This window comes from Chrysemys picta, chromosome 4 (assembly GCF_011386835.1).
Source record: "Chrysemys picta bellii isolate R12L10 chromosome 4, ASM1138683v2, whole genome shotgun sequence".
Lineage (NCBI taxonomy): Eukaryota > Metazoa > Chordata > Testudines > Emydidae > Chrysemys > Chrysemys picta.
In genome coordinates, this window is record NC_088794.1 from 143,428,876 (window position 1) to 143,441,213 (window position 12,338).

Genomic DNA, 12,338 nt, shown 5'->3' on the forward strand with positions numbered 1-12,338 from the left:
TGTGTTTTAATATCATGTGCTGCAAAGATCTGCAGAAGACACATTAAAGAGCCACTTGTGGCTCGCGAGCCTCAGTCTGAGTATTACTGCTCCAGGACAATCCTGGAAGGTTGGCAACCCTATGTGCCACTTCTACACTACTAGAGTTTGTGGGCCAAACTTTGCCCCTCATTTACACCTGTGCAAGACTGTGGAATGAAAACAGCTGAAAGGGGGTAACTGAGGGCAAAATTTGGCCTTCAGGGCTTTTTAAAGAACCCCCTCACGCACTCACTCACTCACTCCAGGCTATGTAACAGTGCTCTTTTTTTAAGAAAGAAATCTAACAGACCCAAATGCTGAGGTATAATATCCTTGGCATTGCAGTTTTCAGTCCATGTTTGCCTTTCCAGCTGCAGCAGCGCATCGGTTTGCACTCGGAAAGCCATCTTCCCCACCAGAAGGCTTGAAAAGGCCCTTTGGCGGGGACACAGTAGAGCCTGTAAATTGACTCTAAACTCCAAATTTCTCTGCAGCCACAAAGTCCTGGCAGCCATACTTAAGCCGGACTGTCTAGCGTGCAAAGACACAGCCCCCGAAGGACGTTACATAAAAGGTACATTATACTGGATTCTAGCAGCAGGCCATGGCCTGTCCACATATTTATATGAGGAGCTCTCAGTGGGTGGTCTAATTAGGAGACTGACCATTAGCTCTGTGTTACTCACCAGTCATGACCTGCACAGAAGTCCAGCATTAAGTTTGTAGTCTACAATATACTCAGTGTAACATACCGTATGTGGGGCATATATGGCTCAGCTGAGGAAATGCTTTATAATATACAAAGCAACATTAGGGCTGTGGCTTTCCTGTATCAGGTAGTAGGAAGCAGAGGTTCGGAAGGAACATTTATTAACACGTTGAAGAATGATGTGAGGAAAAACAGGATATTCCAAGAAAAACTGTCCACTCGTTTTTAAGTGGGGTATTTCATATCCAACATGGCTTTAATATACTGCCCTTCTGGGAGACAGAACTAGAATCCAAATCATCAACAGATTTCCTCCTTTCAATTAGGTCTCCAGAGTTTTATTCTCAGCATCTTGAGAAATGACAAAGATGGCCAAAGTTCTAGTCAGCAATGGCTAATCAGTTCCTTAGTATTTACATCAGACTTGAGTGAGAGAAGCCTAGATAGTATCCAAACGATGTCAGCTGATTTATTGCTCTCTGAGGCCCACACCTCACGAAAACGTGCAATTCTTTCTAGGTTCTACCTGCACGCGTGTCTGTGAGGAGTGCATGTCTATACGATGAGTTAGGGGCATGAGTCCCCTGCTCCCGTACACGTAGCTGCAGTAGCTTTGGTAGTGTCAGCATGGAGTACCTACCCGCCAGTTTCAGGCTGGTTTGTACTCAGCCTGCCTCCACTGCTGCTATACATGGCTATACAGTTAGTTATACTTTCGTTAGTTTGATGAGAGCTAGCATGAGTATGTGTACACAAGCTAAGGGGGGGGGGGGAAATCACATCCCTAGCTCGCACCGAAGATACAGCCTTCAGCACAGAGAGGTTAAGGATCTCCTAGCTGTAATCGGGGGCGACACTTATCTACTTAGTAGGGCTGCTAAGGGGATTAGTGAGAGTTAATGTCTATACCAAGCTTAGAAAAGGCATCCTGCTATCAGATGCAAATATGCACATTTTGACAGTTTGGAAGGGCAGGTAGCAGAACTGAACAGAGGAAGGAAATCCCTCACCGCTCCCTGTATCTGGGCTCTGCAGAGGTAGGAAGACCTAGGACAGAGAATCCGGTCCGGCAAGAAGAGCTGGAATAGGGACAGGAACAAAGTTTTTTACAATGTGAGACCACCCAACAATTTCTGTAGCAGATGGCTGAGGACAGGGTTCCAACAGCCAGATTTTGGGGGAGGGATTCACGCTCCTCACAATACAGAGCTACCTGTGGGACAGCAGGGGTGTAGGAGATACCAGGCACCAAGTTTCATGTGGCAATTTAAGCTATGTTCAGCATCATTCCCCATTCGCATGTTAGAGGTCATTTAAAAAGGCAGCATACATTCCAGCCAAAATTAACTCCCTAACAAACATCTGATTTAACTTAACAGGGCTTTAATGCGGGTTCTAAAGCTCCAAAGGGAAGCTAGAATAGTAATATTCTGTGCAAGAGACAAGTTGTCTATTGACTTTAATTTCATAACCAGAGCCGGCTCCAGGCACGAGCGAAGAAAGCAGGTGCTTGGGGCGGCCAATGGAAAGGGGCGGCATGTCCGGGTCTTCGGTGGCAATTCAGCGGCAGGTCCCTCGGTCCCTCTCGGAGCGAAGGACCTGCTGCCGAATTGCCGCTGAAGAATTAAGTGGCACGGTAGAGCTGCTGTCGAAGTGTCGCCGATCGCAGCTTTATCTTATTTTTTTCCCCCACTTCACCGCTTGAGGCGGCAAAAAATCTGGAGCTGGCCTGTTCATAACCCATCACCAGGCCTAGTCATATCAAATTGGGGGGGGGGGGTGGGAGGGAGAAGGACAATTACTAAAAGAAATCATATTCCCATCCCAAGCACTTGCAATAATAGAAGGTACAGGTTACTCTCAAGCTTATTAGAACTGAAGAGATTAGAGAAAATGATGTGTCTGTTTTGGTCACTCTGTGCCTTTGCATTGTGGGCCTAGTCAGTTTCATTGTTTTATGGATGGGCAGCTCCTGTTTCATGTACTACCATGATGCATTCCTCTGGGGATAGCTCCCTACAGAGCCTTCCCAGTTTCCCAGTAGCCGCAGCAGAGCTGAAACAAACGAAGGGCAGAAGGCAGGAACATGCAGAGATGAGAAAGGGTTGGAGGAGGAATAAACCCAATCATGTTTGTTGTCACGGTCAGGCTCACCAAAAAAAAAAAAAAAAAAAAAAAAAAAAGAAAAGAAACTTCTGAACATCAACAGGGGGGCAGGAAAATCCTTGAAACTTTAAATTTCTTTTTTAAAAGTTTGAGGACGTATCATTTAAAAGGTGACCTGTCACAAAACTGGCTTTTTAAACTTAAGTCAACCCTGCAAAAAATTCATGCTGACAGGATCCTTTTTAAGTTTTGCCTCTTAAATTGACTTCTTAAAAAAGGAATCTGTTTACTAACACACAGACATAACACCCCTCATTAAAAAAGATTGCTGGTTGCAGTAATTTGCAAAGCAAGTTTCTAGACCTTTGATCTTTTCTTGGTCCTGGGGAGTCACGAAAAGTAGTCACTCCTCAAAAATCAGTCAACAGCAACTCAGTACATATTGCCTATGGTGAACCAGACATGGTAAAACTGCCTATTTACAAGAAACCTCAAAGGAAGAAGTTCAGCTTTTTTCCAAGTTCCCTTCCAGCCACAGCTTCCTAATGGAACAAACAGCATCCACCCCATGGAACATACAAGTGTAAAGCATTTCAAATGTAAGCATGTGCCCTACCAGGGGATAGGACATGAAGAAAACCAATAGCAGTTCATGAGAAGAGCTGGACTGATGGACAAGGAAAGCGAGATTACTTTAATCATGGGAAGTTAACATTTCTGAGCACTGGCAGACAAGAACCCTGGAATCCAATACACAATGTACACACCATCAAACGTTTGTTTTGGAAGTGAACTCTAGAACTGGATTAGTGTCACTGGCAACCTCATTCCCAATTTAGTCCCACAGTAAATTTGCCATTTTACCCTCTGATAAACATCAATAAAAGCTAAATTCTTTTCTCCCCCTAGTTATTTTCTTATTTTTTCAGTTTAGTATGCTCAGAGAACTGTGGATAACTAGCATTTTGCCTCCAGATATTAGTCAGTTACAGTATATGCTATCACATTTCAAAACTCCTAAAGAGGAATGCACTAAAATGATCATACTTTTACAGCAAAATCAGAAGACCAGCACTACATACTTAAATTCCTAACCCAAGGCAAGCTCATAAGAAAATGTACTGTGCATTAGGATGACTTTTAATGCCAGGAACTGTTATAACAGAAAACATGCTTAAAATACAAAATGTCTTCTAATGGGAGAAAGGGGGAAAAGGTAAACTATGTGAAATGCTATATTACCATACTTGAATGTCAGATTCTAGCCCAAAAGAGATCCTAAGAATTATGTGCTCCAATATTAGGATTCATATCTTTTAAAAACCCTAAATTCCTCTTGTAGACAGAATTTTTCTGCTAAAATTCACATTATAATCACTGCATCAGTAAGCAGGAAGATGCTTCCAAACACATTTAAGATCAGATTTGCAAATTTCAGTGCAAGGATAGCATGGAGCTCTGACATGCAGTTCTCACCTAACACTTCCTCTCCCTGACGGCTTTCCAAATTATAACCAAAGCACTGTTCAGTTTGCAGAGAAGAGATCACTCTTGGTGTCCACAGACAAAATTCACCTCTGCAGAGGTCGAGCACAAGGACTGCAAATCACTGAAGTCCCATTTAGGCCCCATTGGCCCCACTTAACAGTTGTGTTGGCCCTCCACACAGAGGTGAGTTTCATCCCATGAGGACTGAGCCTCTACGGTATGCAGCAGTAGTTCATGATAAAAGCTAATTAAATTCAAGTTATTGGGTGCAATACAGGAGTAACTAAAAGAAAATGACAGGTTTCAGAGTAGCAGCCGTGTTAGTCTGTATCCGCAAAAAGAACAGGAGTACTTGTGGCACCTTAGAGACTAACAAATTTATTAGAGCATAAGCTTTTGTATGTTTCACTCTATATGCATCCGAAGAAGTGGGCTGTAGTCCACGAAAGCTTATGCTCTAATAAATTTGTTAGTCTCTAAGGTGCCACAAGTACTCCTGTTTTTTTAAAAGAAAATGTGCATTATGGTGGAGGTCATACTAAATGACCCTAATGGTCCCTTCTTGCCTTAAAGATATTATTTCTCTCACACATGCAGAAAACCATAATAAAAAAATAGTATGCACTTTGACTATCAGCCCCTAAATTTACATACAGGCTATTCAACACAATAACCTACAGTCATTGATATAGAACATAAGGGCTACAGGTGCCTCAGAATCACAGGGGTTGTTCCACCACCATTTATAAAACAAAGGCAATGAGCAAATTCTGTGTAGTTTCCAGTCACAGTTTAGTCACACTTCCTTTCAGATTGTTTCCCCTCCCATCAGTATGATAATACGGGACCTGATCTACTCAACTGCTCTTTGGGCCTCTGAATGTTAAAGGGACATTATCAGATATAATTTCTAATTGGCTAGTTAGGATGAGTCTAAAGTCATTTCAGTACCACACCCGCCTCCTGCTGTGGTTTTACAATCACATTTTCCTGTTTTCCAGTGTGCTTTCCCCCTGTTCCCCACACAAACAAAAAGGGGAAACTGGCTATACAAAATCAAATGCAATATACTGAGCAATGACAAGGTCTCGCTCTCTCCCCTCAGTTATTATGATCTCAGTTGAGAAACATGTTTTCAGACAGAAGGGTGATTTTTAAGTTTGCAGTGTCCCTTTCCCATTTATACATTCAAACAATAAATTCAAACACTACAACCAAAATCCCTTTCTTCGTATCAGAATTTTAGAAGATGTTAAAAAAAAAGTAGCATTCAGGTGATATAAATCAAGACTATCCAGTCCAGGAGGCTATATTAAAATTTGATTAAAAGCAGTCACATTATATTGGTTCGGTCAGTAAGCATGAATCAAAAATACAATCTTCATCTTTAATATTTACTGCTACATAATGACATGGGGCCAAATTCTGTTCTCATTCACACCAGTGTAAATTAGGGGTGGTTCTTTGAAGTCATAGGCATTAATCTAGATTCACAATTTTGTACCTGCCAAGCAGACTCTGGCCCATATTTTCGACCTACATAAGCGTGACAGAGAACTTGAGGAAATGAAATGCTGTCCTAAACAATTAGGCAAAGCTCAGACAGAACGCTGAAAGACAAATACGCCCTTTGGAAGCTCTGGAGCAAAAACAAAGTTACAAAAACAGACAGTAACTAATTATCCTGATTAAATCTTGTAAGAATTCAAAAATTTGACCTAGCCAGACTGTAATTGGGAGCCAAGGTGATATTTTTGTGTGTGCTGTCTGCAAAAGAAGAGAAACCAAAAAAGAATCACACCCTTCCAGAAAAGGGAAGGGGGGGGGGGGGAAGGTTTAAAGTCTAACGTACCCTTAAGGGATTCTGTCGACATTAGCTAAAATTAGACCACAATGAAAGTCAAGTGCTCTGAGCAGATATTCACATGACTCGAGTGGCTGACTACATTTCTAAACTTGCAATACTTACAAATTCTTAGCTGAGTTCATGGGAAATACTAGGTTTCTTCCCCCAAACACAAAGAGCAGCCAGACAGGTTCAAAACCACCTATGTTTACATGAAGCGATGTTAAGAAAAAACAAAAACAGAGTCCCTGTCGGGGAGTACAGTGTATAATCTCTCTCCTCTGATGCAGGCTTCAACTACTGAGAACAAGAATGGCTGAAGTCTACCCACGCAGAGAGCTCTGGGGAGCACATGAGACAAAAGGGCACTGCAGCTTCTGGGCTATCTACAGCACAGGCAAGGCTTGACGGCCATGCAGGGAGACCCGGAAGGTCCATCAACGACCTCCCCCCACATTGCAACTGCAGAAAACAAGGTGCATTGTTTACTCTGTGGATTAGAGTAGGGCCTGGACATTACACTAAGGACTATGTAAACAGAGTAAACCACAAGGGATGTGCTCACCTGATCAAACATGGACACTCCTTTTCCTCCCTCAGAGGAAGACCGCTCATTTCCTCCCTCTCTGCTCCTCCCCCACCCTGGTACCTATCAGTATGGCCCAGGGGATATTTAATCTCAAACCCAACCTTGGTAATCAATCAATTTGACTTTGTGCATGAGAGAGAGTCCCCACCGTTAAGTATCCAATCCCATTTACACCCAGAGATACCAGGGTTATATAGACAAGCTCCCTTTCCAAGTGTGAATCCTGATTTGGTTAGCCCCTTCCAGGGGGGAGAGAGGAAATCCAGAGAAAGAACACTGGAGATTAAATCGGTCTGGGGATTATTTAAATGACATCATTATATTACTACTCCAATTTGCTTTAGCACATCAGTGCTTTGGCCTTGCATTTCGTTCCATTCTGCTGTCTCGTGCGAAAAGCAGTCCTGTATCCAGCCTTCAGAGTACCAGCCCTGGGAGCTGCATCATTTTTATAACTGCATGTCAGAGTGCGCATAAAAATAAAGGAGTACAGTAAAAGCGTATGCACATAAAATACAAACACAGATTAAAAAAGGCTCTAGCCAGCCTTCAGAAAACCACCTGGCCTCTCCTCCAGCCACAAAGAGCCTGATCCATCTTTCAGCGGATTTCAAAGGGCTTTGGAGTATGCCCTAGCAGAGTTATTTTCTTCCAGGCCAGAGCTCGATATGTAGGACCAGACTCCGGCACCAATTAGCCTAAGGCATGTGTAGGAGAAAAGGGATTCCATCAACACTGATATATGGATTTCTCTCCAAAATTAGACATCATATGGTGCAGAAAGGGGCTAACAGCAGGTAAGCGTTAAAACAAAGGGAAGAAAGATTTTTGATGGGAGAGGAGAAGGTAAATGCTGGGAGTATAGTGTACAACTTCTGTACTATTAAAGCAGAAATATCTGTGGATATTTCCAGATTCCCAGTCTCAAGCCCCGGGCCTGATCCTGCAGAGGCACAAAGTGACCTAAAAACTCTACCTGAGGGTTCTCTTGGCAAGTGAACTTAGATCGGGGAGCTGAGGGGATGGGTACATAACTGGAACATGCAGATCCCAAGCTGGAGGAATAGTCCTTAGGGACCATTCTAGCCTGCACGAGTTAGAGTAGTTCTGGGGTGGGACAGACATGAAGTAGTAAGAGAACAAAAGTCTAATGAAGCAGTTTCACTCTGGTCAGCACAGGAGCAGGTGTGGTGCAAAGATGGCCGAAAGCCACCTTTCCCTCCCCTCTGCATGCCGCAGCTGTGGATTGAGTGCTGTGCATTTAAGGGTGCCTCTCATAGGATGCTACTGCATTAAGTCTCCTAAATAAATACACATGCTAGTATAAGATGCATATTCTTTGACTCGCAAAAGCAGTGTTAGGAAGAGAATGTGGTGCATTGCAACAGGAATTTTTCAATTCCACTTAGCAGGAAATGCCATGCTGAAATATGAAAGGGATATGTACCTGTAATGGAGATTTCCTAACAGTGTTTTCCTTCAAAAGGCATAACAACCCCATTTCTGGGTTAGGTTTCTTCAGTCCTATAAAAATCAGAAACTCTTTGGCATGTTAACAAATTCCCCCAAGCTCCACATGCATCCTAAAGAGAGATTATTTTACATACACATGCCTACCTTGATCCCAAATTATGAAATGCAATTTCCAAAAAGAGACAGAGAAACATCAGATCTACAGAACATGTTGCCTTTGGAGAACTCCAATAACGTCCCTGGCTTGAGAAGTGGGAATCTCTGCAGCATGACACAGGACAGGGCAACATTTTGTGCAGTATGTAGAGCAAATGAAGCCTCCAAGGCATGAAAACAGGATAGATTTATTGATTCATGGAAAATGCCCTTAGAAAGGACTTCATTCAGATAAACAGGGTGAGACAAAATGAGGCTCGTGAGCTCTGATGTTGACCCAGTTCTAACCATCCACACTGCCAGCGAGTTGCACTATGGGACAGAGATCCAGAGTGTAAGAGAATTATTGTCCTGGGAGGAATGCTATTTATTTAGTCGTTGTTGTAGTAGTAACAGCAGTGGTGCTGCTGCATTTTGAGAAAGAGCAAGCGAGCGAGCATGTTTGGTGATGGGAAAATGGGATAGGGTTTGCTCCCCTAAGGAAATAGTCACCCAGCTAAAGTACTGATGTCTAGCAAGGTCAGGGGTAGACAGACTAAATCTAGGATAAAGGTCACCAATCTTACAGACACAGGACCCTTCAAACACCTCCATTTGCATCCTTAGCTTAACAGTGATTGCCCCCACCTGGAAGGGTGAGGTGAGGATGATGGTGACTTTGCCACACAATGGGATGGGAAAGCAATTAGCTTGATAGAGGAGTGGCCCTTTGGTTGGTTTATCCAACTTCCCTTCTGCAGCTCCAAATAACCATTTGAAAGTGCACAGAGAACCACTGCACAGTAGGAAGCTAACCACCATGGGATGGATGATGTATAGTTCAGGAAGAACCCTTCTGATGACGCTAGGCACCCTCCTATGTTGATGTAGCAGTGTTTCGTAACTGCAGACAATTGACTCCATGTGGCTCCTAAGCAAACCTCACGCGACCCTGTTGCCGAGATCCTCTCACAGGAGCAGTTACACAAGTCTTGACACAGGACAACTCCCAGTGCTCTTAAGAAAGATGAGGCACTCGTGACAGTTGTTCTAAACAGAATTCCAGTTGCTTTCAGATATAACCCATGCCTTTGCCTTAATCTACTCGTTTTGTCCCCCAAAGTGACTGCTCCCCGCTAAAGTAGGTATGCCAACTTTCTATTTGCAGAAAACCGAACACCCTTGTTCGGCTCCCTGCCCCGCCCCTTTTCCAAGGCCCCGCTCCCCCTCACTCCATCCCCCGCCCTCCATCGCTCACTCACCCCACCCTCGCTTACTTAGTCATTTTCACTTGCCTGGGGCAGAGGTGCGGGGGGTAGTGGCAGTGAGGGCTCCGGCTGCAGGTACGGGCTCTGGGGTGGGGCCAGAGGTGAGGGGTTTGGGGTGCAGGAAAGAGCTCCAGGCTGGGACAGGGGTGCAGGAGGGGATGAGAGCTCCAGCTGGGGGTGTGGGCTCTGTGGTGGGGCCGGAGATGAGAGGTTTCGTGCAGGAGAGGGTTCCAGGCTGGGGCAGGGGGTTGGGGTGTGGGCGGGGGCTCCGGGCTGAGGTAGGAGGTTAGAGTGTGGGAGGGGGTACAGGCAGTGGGCTCAGGGTGCAGGCTATGGGGTGGGGCAGAAAAGAGGGGTTCAGATTGCAGGTGGGGGATCCGGGATGGGGCAGGGGGTTGGGGTGTGAGGATGGGGGTGAGGGCTCTGACTGTAGGTACTAGCTCTGGGGTCGGGCTGGAAAGGAGGGAGCTCTGGGTTGGGGCAGGGGGTTGGGGTGCAGAAGGGGGTGTAGGCTCCAGGTGGCCCTTATATCAGGCAGCTCCCGGGAAGCTGCCAGCATCTCCCTCCAACTCCTAAGCAGAGGCACGACCACATGGCTCTCCGCACTGCCTGCGCCTACAGGCACCTCTCCCTCAGCTCCCATTGGCCGTGGTTCCTGGCAATGGGAGCAGCTGAGCTGAAGCTGGGGGCAGTGCACAGAGCCCCCATGGCTGTCCCTCCACTAGGAGCCAGAGGGAGATGCTGGCAACTTCCCGGGAGTTGCGCGGAGCTGGGTAGGGAGACTGCCTGCAGTGCCAACTGGACTTTTAATGGCCTGGTCAGCGGTGCTGACTGGAGCCACCAGGCCCCTTTTCAACTGGGGCATTCTGGTCGAAAACCAGACACCTGGCAACCCTACACTAAAGGACTGTTCCCCCCTGCAGAGTTAGCCCACACTCTTACTCAGGTGTTGCCCCTCACCCGCTCCCATCCCACCCACCCCCCTCTCTGCCAGCTTTAGCAGCTTTCAAATCACAGGTGGGGACATGGGCTAAAGCCAGAGTTCCATTTTCACTCAGGCAGAAGCTAGGAGGTGGAGAGAGAACTGCACAGTTTGTGGTTACATCACACTCCCTATACAATGGGTTTTGTTGGCTCACTCAGCTTAGTGGAAAATGCTTCCACGTCAGTAAGACTAAAACTTGGACCTTCAGTGGCTCCACTGGCACAGCAGCATCTGAACGAGAGGTCCCATCATACGTGCTTTGGAGAAACCAAACTAAACAGGCTAAACTACATCTCAACGTCCTCTGTAGCAGCTCAGGGAAGTGAAGCTCCAAACAGCAGAGCTGAACCCTCTGACAATGTCAAGGGAACATAATCAGACACAAATTACATACCGCAGCTCATGGCCCATGCCTCCCAGAGATGGGAATCAGACACAGCCGCCATGTTTAATCTTTAACAACAAGAAAGAGCGATAACAGGACCCAAGGGGTTTCTCTATACAACCCCAGCTGCCTCTGTTCTCTCCTAGTTCAATGCCCCCATGTAACATGAGGAAACCAATGAAGAAAAGGAGAAGTGAGATTTAGGTTGGATACTGGGAAAAACTTTCTAACTCTAAGGGTAATTAAGCTCTGGAACAGGCTTCCAAGGGAGGCTGTGGAACCCCCCCTCACAGGAGGATTTTAAGAACAGGCTGGACAAAGACCTCTCAGGGATGGTCTTAGGTTTACTTGGACCTCAGAGCAGGGGGCCAGCCTGGATGACCTCTTGAGATCCCTTCCAGACCTACATTTCTATGGAAAGAGGCACTTTTGTGGTGCAAGGTGCTGTGCCTCTCGGAAACATCCTGTACTGGAGACAGAGCAGGGAAATCACTCTTTTTAAAGTCACCCAGCCCTACCCAAAGAATAATCAGACTGTCTACTCCAGGCTGTGTCTGCACTAGGGATCTGTGCCTGCTATAGCCATTGGTGATGTGCCATCAGTGAAAACCTCTTGCGAAGGTCAGCAAAGCCTCTATAAATTCCAATTAGCAACAGTGCATTTTATCCTTGCTTCAAACCAGTGCAAGCACACGTCGCAGCCTATAGCAGCTTTGTCTGCCTACGCAGGGGTTTTGCATTAATACTGCAGACCCTGTTGCTAGCCACCATTGGTGGAAATCCTCAGGGCAGACAAGGCCACAGATTATCAGAGCTCTCCTTCTGATCAGCCCATGGAACAATCTCTCTCTGCCATTCCACAAGTGTGGGAATGGCCCAGGACAGGGGCTCTGCCTAATCGAGACAGAATGGAAGCATGACCCCAAACAAAGAGCTGAATGGTTTTAATCGTTATTCTGCCCCTGTGGACAATGAACTAAGGGCATCCATGCAAGACAGGGGCTAACCATCTCTCCAATTCTGGTGGCAAATCAGATAGTCTCTATGGTCTTTCTGGTACCAAAAGAGTCTCCAGCATCCAACTCAGTGATTCAAATGCTGCTTTAAAATGTAATGGAGGAAAAGGAACCCTTACACTCAGGTGCTGGAGAGCTTACAATGAGCCATATCATCATCAGGTGGATGGGCTAGGAGAAGTCTTGAGGTGCCTTCTGGCCCTACATTATTCTGTCTCCTCAATATTCCTGCATGGTGCAAGCAGGAGACAAGCCAGTTCTCTCATGCTCTACCAACCCAAGCCAAAAACATTGCCTGGCCTTATTAAAATTACAGG

At 45.7% G+C, this 12,338-nt stretch overlaps 1 protein-coding gene across 2 annotated transcripts in view; it reads right to left on the bottom strand.

The window, feature by feature from the left end:
* Window positions 1–12,338, bottom strand: part of DAAM1 (dishevelled associated activator of morphogenesis 1) — a 178,859-nt gene that overhangs the window by 136,682 nt on the left and 29,839 nt on the right. The gene's annotated exons all lie outside the window — the stretch shown is intronic.